Genomic DNA, 15,932 nt, shown 5'->3' with positions numbered 1-15,932 from the left:
AGAAAGAAAGAAAGAAAGAAAGAAAGAAAGAAAGAAAGAAAGAAAGAAAGAGAAAGGAAGAAAGAAAGAAAGAGAAAGGAAGAAAGAAAGAGAAAGGAAGAAAGAAAGAAAGAAAATCATAAGGAGGGGCACCTGGGTGGCTCAGTTGATGAAGCGTCTGCCTTCTGCTCAGGTCATGATCTCAGGATCCTGGGATGGAGCCTGGTTAGTTGGGCTCCCTGCTCAGTGGGGAGTCTGCCTCCCTCTCTCCCTCTGCTCCTTCCGCCATTCATGCTCTCATGTGAACTCTCTCTCTCTCAAATAAATCTTTAAAAAAAAAAAAAGAAAATCATAAGGAAAAGAAAATACATTTATAATACTGTAGCATAAAAAATCCACGCATGAGCAGACCCGCGCAGTTCAAACCTGTGTTGTTCGAGGGTTAACTGTATATTCCAATAAAGCTGTTAAAAAATATTCATCACAGTGTTGTTTAAAATTGAAAAAAAACCCATAAATAACCAACAATAGGGTTGGGTGAATAAATTATTATGAGCCTATAAGATGTTATATTTCATAGCCACTAAAAAATGGGCCTACAATGGAATGTACAATGATTCTAATTAGGCAACATATGTATGTGTGTATATAGAATCTCTAGGAAAAGTTCTAAAAATATGCCAACATATTTTTTACAGTGATCTGAGATGATTATGGATTTTTTTTTCTCTTTGGTCATTTAAATACAATGACTATTACTTTTGCAGCAATAACCACATGCAATATTTTACTGAGTACTGATGATGTGCCAGGGCCTGGGCTATATATACATATATATATTTAAGATTTATTTATCTTAGAGAGCGTGCATGTGAGCCCCTGAGAGCGGGAGAAGAGAGAGAATCCCAAGTTGATGCCCCACTGAGCAAGGGGGGGTGGGGGGGTCGATCCCATGACCCTGAGATCATGACTTGGGCCAAGCTAAGAGTCAGATGCTCAACGTACTGAGCCACCCAGGTGCCCCCAAGCTTCTGTTTACATATTTTTATCTCACTCATAAAAACTTGTGTTTGGGACATTTTATGCTACAACATAACCCCCATTCTGCTTACTTCACATCCAGCACAATGCTAAGGGCTTTGTAGATGCTCATGGAACCTTCACAGCAATCGTACAAAGAAACTGAGCTACAGAGCCAGGCTCTTACCTACCATGTCACACTGTGCACAACACAGTAGCATGGTAATCCACATATACTACACACAATTTATAAATAAATAAATGCAAATTTTGGTTTGCTGTTTTTTTTTTTTTAAATGATAAGATACGTAGCTAAAAATATAATTGTGTCTTACACATACACAACACTACTTCCCAAGGAATAATTAGACATACAAAGTCGGACTTCCTTTTTGGGAGAAGGGGTGTGTGTGTGTGTGTGTGTGTGTGTTTAAAGACAACGCCAATCCTATGACTTGGGTGAAGAATGACATTTCCTCTTAGGCTGGTGGGTCTTTGTTTGCCCCTCCTGATCCATCGGCCTCCGTTTCCTCCCTCCTCTCTCCTGGCAGACAGAAAGGAGATCACAGGAGAGAGGGTTTGGGTAATCCTTTCTTGCTTCCTCCCGCCTTGGGCTACTTCTCTTGGAGTGACTGTACCTGTGGGACTCCTCCCCCGCTGCTGGGGGCTCCTCCTCTGTGGTTCCTGGTCTCACCTGGCTCAGGTTATCACAGTTCTGCCCTTTGTCCCCTTCCACCCTCGGGTTGGTGACAGGTTACTCTGCTGCTAGCCTCTGGGTGGCACCTTAACCCCTTTTGCTCCTTTAGCCCCGCCCATACATCTGTGAGTCACTCCTTCATTAACTCTTGCATTCGAGCCATCAGAGGTGAGTCTTGTTTCCTGCCAGGATCCTGACTGATTGACACTCTCCTCTAGGCCCAAATAAGAGACATTACAAAGTTTGAAGGGGTAACGATGACCCACTCAGTGTCAGAGTTCAGATTTCCATCCACAGTAAGAATACACCCAAAGGACCCTCCATGCATCTCCAACCAAGAAATGATCATTGTCAGGCACAGATGAAGTTATAAAAAAATATGTTCCTAAATCCTGATGTGAATTCTGCCAGGAACACATGTGTAACTTCGACCACAGGCCTGACCTTAGTCTCTTGTCTAAAGCCAACTCTGGAGCAGCCTGGGGACAGCTTGCCCCACCCTGCTCTCTGTCCAAACCACAGTGGTGACCCCCTCCACCACAGCACTGAGCTCCGGGGCCTGGCCCTCTCACAGTAGAAAGCCAGGAGACAAAGGGTCCAGATTGTCATCTTCTGGCCTCCAGGGACCATCAGACGCCCTGAACACAGCCCAGATTCCCTTCTGGAAACCAATCTGTCAACGCATGCTAGCGAGCGTGTTTACAGCGTCTTCTTGGGCAAGTCATGACACCAGATCCAGGAAGTGGACTGCAAACAGAAGTCAGCACTGGGCAGCAAGAAGGCCAGTCAGGTCAACATTGTCAAGCTCTTTGTCTTCTTTTAGAACTAAGGGACTGGACCCGAAGGCAGACAGTGTCACTGGAAGAACCTGTGCCCCACAGCTATTAGCAGTAACCCAGTCAGAAGGCTTGGAGCAGACATCTGGGGCAGGCAGACCTGAATGTAAATGCACCCTATAAATATCAATCTCTCTTTCCCCCTGCTTCCTGTAGATAGAATAATAAGATAACACTTCAAAAGGAAGAATTCCTCACCAGAACAGGCAATTAGATACTTGCCTTTCAAAAGAGATTGCTGGAATGTTAAGGAAATCTGGGTTGAATCCTCAGTATAGAGCTTCATGATTTAATCGCTTTGATCAAAAACCCAGAAGTTGCCCTTGTTTCTGTTTTTTATCTCCTGTATCGAATCTACCAGCAAGCCCTGTCAGCTCACATCCACAAGATACTGAGAATTCACCTACTTTTCTGTTACCTCTCTTCTAAAGTGATGGCCCAAACCACCAGACTTTCTTCTTAAACTCCGCTGTACCTACCTTGTTCATCTGCCACACAGGAACTGGAGCGATCTTAAATCCTACTCAGATCATGTGACTTTTCTGGTTTAAAACCTTCCAATGGCTTCCTGCTGCATTTAGAATAAAATCCAAGTTCTTTACTGTGTTCCTAAAGAGCCTCTAATCTCTTGACCCCCAAAGATACTCCTCTTTCCTAGGCTCAGACATTCCAGGCACATGGCTTTCTCTTTCCTGCTGTAAAATAAGTCAAGCCATTTCCTGCCTTGGGCAATTGCACTTGCTATTTCCCCCAACCAAAATGCTTTCTGCCCCCAAAATTCTTTCTCATCAATCCTGTCTCAGCTCAAATATCTTCCCTTCAAAGGTCTTCTTGAGCTAAGTGCCTTTTCTAATGTGCCTCACCACATCCCTTGTGCCGTTTTATTCTTCGTGGTATAAATACATACATATACCATATTATTTGTTTTTGCTTAGTTATCTTCCCAAAAAGAGCAAAAGCCCTGTGAGGACAAGAAATTTATTATATTATATTGTTTACTTGGAAGCAGTCCTAGCATACAGTAAATACTCAATAAATATTTGTCAGAGGAACAAGTCCTGGGTATAAATATAAGCATTGAACAATAATGAGTCCCCATGAGTCCACAGCAAGTTAGTTAATATTTATAAGTCTCTGTTTTCTCATTTATAAGTGATACTAACAAGCGCCCAGTAAACGTTTACTTTTATAACTGTTGTAAGAGTTACAAGTTATATATTATAGAGTTATAAGTTATATAAGTCTAAGTGTATGCTTTTATAACTAAGCCTTAACTATAGTATAGTCTGAGAAATATAAACACTGAGCACAGCTGAAGTCATAAAAGTTTCTCTTCATTAAATTGCAAAGCTAATTCCTTGAAGAGCATGCTGTTACGTGACATCCCTCAGGCTTTGCAAACAGCTCTGACAAGTAAAGAGCACAGAGCATTTGGGGTGGGGGGTGGGGGGGAGGTGATGGAGAATATTACAGGACCACACAATGACTTTACAGTTAGACCCAGAGCTGGACTATTCAAATTGTGTTCTCAAGTGGTACATTACACTCTCGGTGCTTGTGTTGACTTTGGCTATGGACTATGCAACAAATACATTATACTCTGATCTTCAAACACTGGGCTCTCAGGCAACTCAGCTCAAGGGGCAGCGACAGGACATTTTATCACATCCCATTTATCTCTGCCCTAATTTTGCTTAAACTGGGGCATATACTTCATATTATTTTTCAGGGTGTGTTTGTGAGGTCCTAGAGGTCAGGGAGGGAGGTTTAAACCCCAGATGTCATTCTCAATCTTACTTCCCTCTTCTCTCTCATGCAGTCCTTCACCAAGTTCAATGGAGTTCACCTCCTGAAGATTTCTGATATTTCCACTTCTGCCTCCATGATCACCTCCCCGGTCTGGGCCATCCACATTTCCTGCTGGGCACCTCTGCTCTAGTCCCCTAACTGATCCCATTATTGCACCACATTTCAACACTGAAACCAGATTAATCTCTTCAGACACAAAGCTGATCGTGTCATATCCCTGACACAACCAGACAGGGTGACATCCCTTTGGCAAACATCCTCACAGTTCCTGTTACTTTCCTTCTTTGCGGTTATCCTCACCTGATTTCATATTTATTTACGTGATGATTTAATCACCTCTGTTACTTCTTAGACTTTAAGTTCCATGAGGGTCATGGGCAATGTCTGATGTCACTCACCATTGTGTCCCCAAGCATCCAGCACAGGGCCTGGCATGTAGCAGGTGCTCCATAAATGTTTGCTGAATGAATAACAGAATGAATGAGTCTCTATGTCCTTAGCCTCTGACAGTACCTGAACACAAATTCCCAATAATATTCCTAAGCCCAGTTTCTCCTTTCCCCTTGTGGGCTCATGTTCTGAACTTTTCTATGTCACACACACACACACACCCACCCACCCTTCAATCCAAATCACTCAAAAGACTTACTCCTCATTACCCAGAGATATTTGCCCTAAGAAATATTCCTGTCATAAAACTCCTTATCCGCTTTTCCAAGAACATTAAATAAGTTCAACCAATGTAACATTCACCCTCTAGCAAAACAAATTTGCCAAATGCCACTTGTAAATGAAGAACGTTCAAGGACACCAACTACATTCTGGCATCCTTTTCAGGTCTAACTTAAGGACTAACCCTGCAGGTTATCATTCCCTTTTCCTTTAAATTTGGAGCACAAAGACATTCAGAGGATAAATGGCTACCCCACTCCTCAGTATATACCCTCAACTCCCATCCCACTTTCTCTAAGGCATTCTCCCCACTTACTGTTTCCCGGAATGGCATAGATGCAAATTTACAAGTAATGTCTTGGGACACTCCCCAGAATGCCATCCGTTAGGAGTGGTTAATACTGGTTAATAAGTTTACCTTGGGCCCTACCCAAGGGAGTTGTTACTGGAAGCATCAAAAAGAGTTCATCGGGGCACTTTCTTCTACAACGATGAAAACAAAAGTTACTATTTACTCAGTGTTTTACTATGTGCTCTGCACTGTTTAAGTATGTGCAAAACTCCTGTGAGAAGATATTAGTATTTTAAGAAGGACATTTAGATTCAGACAAGTTCAGGAGCTTACCGGTTATTAAACCACAGGGACAAAGCCCATGTTCCTGATTACCACTACATATAATAGGGTTATGAACACCAAAAAGAGAGAGAGAGAAGCAACGAGTCATCCCAAATTCATTTCTGATAACTGAGGATATGAATGACAAACAACATTATAGATGCTCTAGATTTGCATTCAATTATAAGCTTTGTCAAGCATTAAAAAAATAACAAGTATATTAGTCAGCTTTCACTAGGTTATGCTTCAGTAACAACAACCCCAAAATATCAGTGATTTGCAATAAAATAAATGTGTTTCTTTTTCATGTTACTTGTTGATCCCGGGTCAGCTGAGGCTCTGCTCCCAATATCTTCTCCATTCGAGGAATCATCGTGGGATTTGATGGCCACTTGGCAGAGAAAAAAAAGGGAAAATGGCAGACCCAATGATAACCCTTAAGGCTTCTGCATGGACATGGCATATGACATTTCTTCCCATATGTTACTGACCAAAGCCAGTGACATGGCCAGGCTTAACATCAATGAGTTAGAGAAGTATTCTCCTTCCACAGGATACACAATGCCAGTCTCATGGCAATGAGTAAGGATACACATTCATTACTGGGAAAGGAGCACATAACCAGTAGTGATAATAAAATCTACCATAATAAATGCAGATGTAAGCTCCTGGGGGTCAGACATAATCAACATCAACTCACCCAAGTTACTTGAAAGTAGATCGAAGTAAGCAACAGAAAACTCAACCCAAACTGGCGTAAGAGCAAAAAGGGGGACTTAACTGACTCGGGTTAATGAAAATTCCATGGAACCATAGGTGTGGCTTGATAACTTGGCCCAGACAAGTTATTCAAATGAAATGATGTCATTAGAACCCAATCTCTCTCTCTCCTGCCTTCTCCCTCCTCTCTTTCTCATTTTTCATCTATGCTTTTCTTTATGCTGGCTTCACCCTTAAGTAAGAAGGCCACCCGCAGCTCATGGCTGATAGCCTTATAGCTTCAGCCAACAGAAAGAAACATGTCTCTTCTGATAGATCCTGAGCAAAACTGGCCCTAATTGGACCAACTTGGGTACCTAGACCATCTCTAAATCAATCAACATGGACAGCGGGTTCAGTGTTTTATTATTCATCCCTGGGCCACTCCCAGAGCAGGAGGTGGACCCTCCTGAACCCTACACACTGAGAGGATTGCCCCCTTTTCTCTAAAATTCCTGAAATAACAAAATCCCTGAAGAGTTACAATACTAACCAATTTCACAACATTCACAGTGACTTGCATAGAAAACAGATTCAAGAGTCTGGCATTTTTACAATATTTACTAAAGCTACCATCTGTAACAATTTTTCTTCTCTTACTTCACAAATCCAACTTGTCTTCATTACAAACAATAACTAATAAGATGATGTGAAAGATTAACTTAAAATTTACTGACTAAAACAGAGGAAATACAAAAAAAAAAAAACAAAACCAAAAACAAATTTTGAGTTGAAACCTAATCTAACCTACTTATAAAGGTCAGGCCCAAATATGTTCCATCTGGGATATAAAGCAAAGACTCCTATTCCATTCCCATGCCACAAAATCACTGCATACTAATTTGGGAGATTTTAATTAGGGAAATCTGTGCTGTGAATTATTGGCAAATTTTAATGAAAACAGTGGTCCACAGTTTAGTATTTGTCTCTAGGCAGACAGTAATAAAATAGCTTATATGTCCATTTCATAAGTTAAATAATTACAATGTCTTTAGTGCATTTCTCTTCTTGTGTTACTTAAGGCAACACTAGTGACTGTCCCAACCAGACCCTAAATTTTGATGGTTTAACACTAGAGAGCTTTACTTTTCATCGAGGTAACTGTCCATAGTTGGTGTTCCAGACTGACAGGCAGCTTTCCTCACGGCAGTGATTCTGGCATTCTGGCCTCTTCCATCTCTTAGCTTGCGGCTCTTCACCCGCCAGGACAGGGTTCTTCAACCTTGACCAACTTTGGACCAGACAATTCTTTGTTGGGTGAGGATGTCTGGCGTATCATAGACTGTTTAGCAGCATGCCGGGCCTCTACTTATTAGATCCCAGGAACTCCTCAACCCAAGTTGTGACAAATGAAAATGTCCTCAGACTGTCAAATGCCCACTTGTGGGGTGGGAGGACAAAAATGTCCCCTCGTTAGGAAGCACTGGTTTAAAACTAGGCCTGTGGGCGCCTGGGTGGCTCAGTCAGTTAAGAGTCCAACTCTTCATTTCGGCTCAGGTCATGATCTTAGGGTCATGGGATCCAGCACCACATTGGGCTCCGTGCTCAGGGAGGAGTCTGCTTGAGGATTCTCCCTCTTCCTCTCCCTATGCGCCTCCGCCCACTCATGTTCTCTCTCTCTCTCTCTCTCCCTCTAAATAAATAAATAAAATCTTAAAAAAAATAAAACTAGGCTTGTTATTAATTTTGTTAAGATTACCAGGTGACTCCAATGTGTAAAGAGGATTGTGAACCGATGTCCTCCTCATAACTATATCCTAGAGAACGCATGGAAGAAACACAAGCACTTCTTTTTTTTTTTTTTTTAAGATTTTTACTTATTTATTTGAGAGAGAGAGATAGCAAGAGAGAGCATGAGTGGGGAGTGGGAGAAGCAGGCCCCCCGCCAAGCAGGGAGCCCGACGTGGGGCTCGATCCCAGGACCCTGGGATCATGACTTGAGCTGAAGGCAGACGCTTAACCGACGGAGCCACCCAGGTTCCCCAACACAAGCACTTCTTAAAAGCCTTGGCTTGGGATTATCAGACGTCCCTTCCACTCACCACACACGAACAAGAACTAATCATGTGTACGTCCTCCTACCTCCGCAGCCCCATGCAGGGGGGATGAATGCTGGGAAATGCAGCCCGTTGCTGGGCAGCCACTTCCTAGCAACAACTGTCTAGGAGAGGAGAGCAAATTTTGGTGGATAGAGGCATCTCTGCCTCATCTCTCAATTTTCCCCCTTTTGATAGAAGATGCCTCCTTCCACATAGACAGGACCTCTGTCACAGGCTGAACTCATGACAGGCCTTCCTAGATATGTTGTCTTTAAGTAGAATTGGCAGACTGCATCATCCTCCGCCTCCTGGAATCAAAGCTCTTGGGTTAGGAGTCAGAGCCGCTGCTCACCAAAAACAGCAGAATACCTTCGACGTACCACGTATTATTCTAAGTATTTTCCATTTGTTTGCTCATTTCACTTTTGCAACAACGCATGATGCAGATGCTATTAAGCATGCACATTTATAGATGAAGAATTTGTCTAAGTCAAGGGCACAGGTAAGAGTCATACCCAGACTGTGGGATTCCCCAGGTTCATGCTCCTGACCATCAAGGCTATACTCATCTCTATAGGGAATGCCCTCTCCAACAGAGAAACTGCAGCACAGGCAGAGAGAGCTGAAGCCCATGGGCCAGCTCGGCTCCTGCCTTCACACGGGGTGTTTATATGAGCCATATATTCCTCTTTCCCCTTTAGTTAGTTTGAATGATCTTTCTGTTATTTATAACCAGAGTCCTAATTGCTATATCATGTGAGAGCATTAACCCACACAGGTTCTCCAGTTCTGGAAATTAAACATTCTTAGATCATGCTCACTCAGGACAAAAAGTGAGCTCTTCTTCTGATAGCCAAGGGTACTGAGCTTAGCCCCTTAGTTACTGGCAATATGGTGTCCTTAGTGGGAGTGAGTTTATTAGGGAATTCAATACCAACGAACGCTAATGCTGGTGTGAGCCTGCCCTGGGCTTCTGAGATTATTCTGCATGGATGCTGAGGCTGAGTCTACACCTTGCAACCATTTCTGGAATTTTAAAATCCTAAACCCATGTTAGATGCGTAGGTGGTTTCTTAGTGCCTTATGCCCACTTGGGCCTTTCTCTCCCCATTCCTCTTCTTACCACCATGTGAAACTCAACCTTCAGCTACTATGGATTTAGTTCTATCATCAGTTGGCTTACTTGTGGCAAGACTGTAGACCCTTATCTGGGAACACTGACCATTCCTAGATTTCTTATTTTTATCCATCATCAGACATCTCTGATGCCAACAGCTTGCTCAGATTACCAGCCATGTCTTATTAGTATCCATAATATAAAACTTGCTATTTTCTGTCTTATTGAATTTCCTTGCAGAACTGGGCCTAGTACCCACACATCCTCAGCCCAGTGACCGCATCTATTTCTAAATCTTGGCCCCACCCAATGTAAACCACCCTCATTGTGGTTAACCACCTGCAGTGAACCATGAGCACCAACAATTTCATTCAACAAATACTTATTGCATCACTCTTATGGCACTAAGTGCTGGGGGTACCAAGATGAATAAGATATGTCACATGATGATAAGATATAGCACCCTCTTTGCTTTATCCCCTCAATAATTTTTATGAGGACCAACTATGTGCCTGTCCCTGGCTAGTACTGCTAATTACAACCATGAGCAAGATAACACAGTCCCTGCCTTCATGAAGCTTAAAAGTTGAGAGGGAGGGAGGAAAGGAGGGAGAGAGAGAGATAGAGAGAAAGAGAGGGAGGGAGATTATAAACAGGTAAACACATAACAAAGGAAACTATTTACAGACACTATGAAAACTGCCACAAAATAGAATAAAGAGACTACTGGAAAATAGGATAAAAGGAGGGAGGGATCGACTTGGATACAGTGGTCAAACTTCTAAGACCTTAAAATGTTTCCCTGTCTTGTACTAATCTTCCATTCCAGTCCCTAGAAATTTTCAAATGGCAGCCAGTTCTGGTCTAAATTCAGCTTTTAGTGTGTTTTGTTTGGCCATCATAATATTTTTAAAAAAATAATTCAAGTGGGCATGGTTCTCCAGTTTGCTCCAGGGCCATCTCCCTCATTGCTTCTATTGAGCCTGGATTATACACGTATGCAATCTGCCTGGTTGGGTTTTACCAGCCTTTCAAGTTTGTAACTCTTGACTCAATCTTTAAAATACTTGAGGCGATAGATTTGATCCCTTTCCCCTTAATTTGATTAATACATAAGTTTAGTTGGCCAATACTCCTCCTCTTCTAAAAGTTAAATTGTAAACTAAGAATCATGTGTGTGAATGTGAGTTTGTGCTCTTGAGTATGCATAAATGGAAGCACATTGTTGGCTGCATGCAAGGTAGAAGAATCTAAGTCCGCCAACTGTTCAAGTAATAGCTCTTGCCTCAATATGAGTTCAGCCAGTCACTCAAGATTCCTAATGGAGCATCTGAGACTGGAGATACAGAGGTAGTTAGTCAGAAACATCTCTCACTCTTGAAGCATGCATACATGAACCATAGAATTTATATCCCATTTAGAAGACCAAGAGCACTAAAATGTATCTGGGAATATTTACCAGCCATAAAGCGGTGAAGGTCTACTTGGAAAGCTTGGGAGTAACTAAGCAGACACACGAGATGTTGCACACATGCTAGATTAGGTCACCAAGCATCAGAGTTTGTTAAAAAAAAATCATGACTGCTTAGATGGAACATTCGGAGTAATTACAGTTGAGCCTTAGTTTTATGAAACCCTGAGATTATAAGTTAGATAAATTAGGAGAGCGGTTCCTTGACAAAATGGTTTCTTCTGGGGTCACAGAAGGGCAGACCATATATTTATTCACAAAGCAAGGTCCCTGGGTCCCTTAAAATATGTACATTTGTATGGGATTTATCTCATGTTTCATTCCAGAAAGATTTACAAATAGCCTGTAATAATCCATAAAATATAATCAGATGATGTAACATAAAGGACTTCTTTCCTCCCAAATCAGAGAGAACTTGTCCAAGTTAGAATGTTGGTTTTTTTTCTTAGCTGATATTTTTACCTTTCAAGGTCTCCACTTCCTACTATATAAGAAGAGTGGAATAATTTTGCCTACTTCCATGGGTGGTTGTGGGATTAAATCATACAATCCCCAGAAAGCATGAAATACAAGCATTATAATAATAGCTATATTTGTTATTAGTTCAGAACTCTTAAAAAAATTACACAGATGATAATATCATAACATAAAATGACAGTGTCAGAAGCCATGGCCAAATGAGGAGCAGAAATGAAGTCAGTCCAGAAGTCTCTATACAAAACGTTAAGCAGTTTCTCTCACAATGGTAGAATTACAGATGTCTTATTTTATTCTCCCCCTTGATCCTGAATTGCTTTAATATTACTGTTATTATCAGACAAAACAATAAAGCGGTGTCCATTTGGGGTAAAGAAACTTAGAGGAAGTTCAGGTGCATTTGAAAGGACAAGTCAAGGGCAAAACTGGATTCTCCTTTCAAACACTTGATTCCATGCACTCTCTGAAGACATAAGGCCAGCACCATGAGTGTACTTGTAAATTATGGATCTAAATTTACATGTCCAGGGCTACTGAGCTCAAAGATGCAACAGGAAAGCCAAAGGTGTTGATGACAACAGCAGGCAGACTCACACATGGTAATGCCACTCGGTACCCTAGACTCCCATACATTACACTATAAGCAAAGCACTTTTGAGACCACCCACATTTATACTAACAGTCAACATACCCAGGGAGACAAGACTCTTCATGCACTACTGTCATAGTGCCCAGATTTCATGCCTGCCCTTTGCTGACATTTCCTCTTTGCCTAACTTCAAAGCAGTGAGCATGGGAGAATCATCTACATTTTTATAGTTGACCAATAAATCTGACCCATTTTTTCCCCCTGTAGACCAAATAAAGCATTTATTTACATGTGGAATCATTTATAAATAGAGTATTTTATTAAACTCATAAAGCTATCTCAGAACAAACACCATCTTTCCAAATACAGTGAATCAATTCTTAGGTTTAAGATTTGCTTGGGATTCTACCACTTGACCTGATCAACTGCCATAAGGACATTTATTTCATTAAATTTCATTATATGCAAATAATGAATCATGGAACACTACATCAAAAACTAATGATGTACTGTACGGTGACTAACATAATAAAAAAATTTTCATCTAAAAGAGATTTTCAGGTTAATGCTCTCAGAGTTATACAACTATCATTACAGATTATTTTTTTTCCCCCTTAGGGCACATTCCTCTTTAAACCAGGTTGAAGAAAATTTTGAGAATAAATTATAATCTTTCTAAAATTTAAAGAATTTTAAATTAATTTTTAAAGACGTTCCAGTTGCTTTTGTCTATAAAATGTGCCAGACACTGTGCTAGGCCTTGGGGATACCATGTAAAACACACACAGTCCTCTCCCTCATGGAGTGTAGAGCAACAGAAAGGGAAGTGGCTGTAGAGTCACACGAGCCTTTATAATCATAGGCACGGGGCTCAGAGAGCATATATGGGGGCCAATGCAATACCCCAGTTGCATCTCCAACTGCAGTGTGCATGACAGTTTCAGCTGCTGCTGCTACAGAGCCTTGGACTAATGGCTGAGCATGGCAGGGCACATACTGTGCCTCTAGTAGGTGGCTTGCACTTGAGGACCTTCTATTGGCCTCACTGAAATGTTCTTGGAGCTGTGCATAGTTTGAGACTCTTCCCATTTCTTCTTTCTCCTTCATCTTTCACAGCGGCCAGATCTGCACTGCAGTCTGAAGGCTCTCCCCATCGATGCCCGCTTCTCCAGCCCCTGCCTTGAAACAGCACAGGCATTTCCCCTAACAAATCCCTTGCACTTCTAATCCCTTTTTGGTATCTGCTCCTCAGAGGATCTGAATTTATGCAGAATATAAGAGAGAAACATGTGTAGTTTTAAGAATCAGGGAAGACTTCTGGGGGGAGGTGCTAACTGAAACATGAATGTAAGTCGAATGCAATGAGGCCAAGAGGAAGAGAAGAGCACTCCAGATGCATATTGGCATGTGCAAAGACCCTCCAGTCACAGGAGAGAGTGTGTCCAGATGGAGAGAAAAGAAGACAGCTTCAGGTGCTTTGCCTGGAATAGAAAGCAAAGAGACAGAGAGAGAAAAGGCAAGAAGAAGGTGCAGAAGTGGGCAAGGACTGGATAAAGAGACAAAAATAAAAATATCCATTCCTGCTCACCACTGTGAGGTACAGTACGGTGCTGGAGTCAAGATGAAATATCCTGTGAAGGTCAGAGCCCCATTTAATTTTTCATAAGAATTTATTTACTCACTTAGTTTTAATGTCTTACTAAGAAAGGCCAACAAAGAACAAAGCCAACTCTGCATAATTTCTCAGGTTATCATAACACTTTTGGTAAAGTTAAAGTACCAATATGGTACAGGCTAGGCTGTTATCACAGAAGACTACAAAATATAATGGTTTAATTGAGATAAACATGTATTTCTCTTTTACATAATAGTCCAAACAGAAGCAGGTAGTCTAAGGCAGGTAAGAAGTGCTGATCTGTTGGACCACACTGGGATCCATGAGGGTGGGCTGGTTCTGCCATCTTTCACAATGGCTTTCAACATGGTCACTTTAGATGTTGCAATTTTCCCAGTTCTCACCAATGAGAATGGGCGAAGGAGAGAAGAGAGCATCTTATCAGTCCAAATTTGGAGGAATGGACACAGCTGCCTGCAAAGTGGGCTGAGGAAAGTAGTTTCCAGTTGGGAACCCTTATGCCCAGATAAAACTTGGAGGAAGGTTCTATTATGAAAAGGGCAAAAGGTAAACAAGCAATGGTCAAAGAAGAAATCAAAAGGGAAATTAAGAAAATACCTTGAGACATATGAAAACAAAAAAGCAATATGCCAAAACTTATGGGAAGCATTAAAGGCAGTGCTAAGAGGAGAGTTTGTATTTGTAAAGACATATTTAAAAAAGAAGAAAGATCTCAAATAAACCACCTAACTTTACCTCAAGGAATAGAAAAAGAACAAATTAAACCCAAAATTAATGGAAAGAAGAGAAAAAAAAGATTAGAGCAGAGATAACTGAAATAGAAAACAAAAGAAAAAATTAATGAAACTAACAGCTGGTTTTATGAAAGATCAACAAAATTTAGCTACACTAAAAAAAAAAAAAAAGGAGTAAGACTCAACTAAAATCAGAAATGGAAGAGGAGACATTATAACCAATGCCACAGAAATAGAATTATGAGACTACTATGAACAATTATGTGCCAACACACTGGATGACCCAGAAGAAATAGATGAATTCCTGGAAATACACAAACTACCAAGACTGAATCATAAAGAAATAGAAAATCTGAACAGACCAATAATTAGTAAGGAGATTGAATCAGCAATCAAAAATCTCCCAACAAAGAGCCCAGGACCAGATGGCTTCACTGTAAAGAATTCTGCTAAACATTTAAATAACAATTAACACCAATCCTCTCCCAAACTCTTTGGAAAAACTGAAGAGGAGGGAACACCTCCAAACTCTTTCAGTGAGGCCACCATTAGCCTAACACAAAAGACAGGTAAATATGTTACAAGAAAAGAAAACCATGGGCCAATATCCCTAATGAATACTGATGCAAAAATCTCAACAAAATACTAGCCAACCAAATTCAATAGCACATTAAAGGGATTACCCCACCATTAACAAGTAGAATTTATTTCTGGAATGCAAGGACTGTTCAACATATAAAAATCAATCAATATTATACATCACATTAACATAGTGAAGGACAAAAACTACTTGATCATCTCAATCAATGCAAAAAAATCATTGGAAAATTCAACACTCCAGGATAAAACACTCAAAAACAGAAGGAAATTATGTCAACATAAAAAAAATCATATACAAAAAGCCCACAGTTAACATACTCAATGATAAAAGACAAAACATTTCCTCTAAGATCAAGAAAAAAACAAAAGGATACTCATTCTTGCCACTTCTAGTTAATATAGTACTGGAAGTGCTAGTCAAAGCAATTAGTCAAGAAAAAGAAATAAAAGGCATCTGAATTGGGAAGGATGAAGTAAAATTATCTTTGTTCACAAATGAAATTATCTTGTATATAGGAAACCCTAAAGATTACACACACACACACACACACACACTCTCCAAACTATTAAAACTTATAAATAAATTTAGTAAACTTGTAGGATACAAAAAACCAACACACAGAAATCAGTGGCATTTCTTTTTTTTTTTCCTTATTAAGATTGTATTTATTTATTTATTTTAGAGAGAGAGAGAACAAGCGGGGAGGGGCAGAGGGAGAGAGAGAAGCAGATTCCTTGCTGAGCAGGGAGCCTGACAGGGGCTCAATCCCAGGACTCTGGGATCATGACCTGAGCCAAAGGCAGACACTTATCCGGCTGAGCTACCCAGGCACCCCCAGTTGCATTTCTATACACTAACAATGAATAATCCAAGAAAAGAA

This window comes from Neomonachus schauinslandi, chromosome 1 (assembly GCF_002201575.2).
Source record: "Neomonachus schauinslandi chromosome 1, ASM220157v2, whole genome shotgun sequence".
NCBI lineage: Eukaryota > Metazoa > Chordata > Mammalia > Carnivora > Phocidae > Neomonachus > Neomonachus schauinslandi.
Note: the sequence above shows the minus strand (reverse complement) of the source record.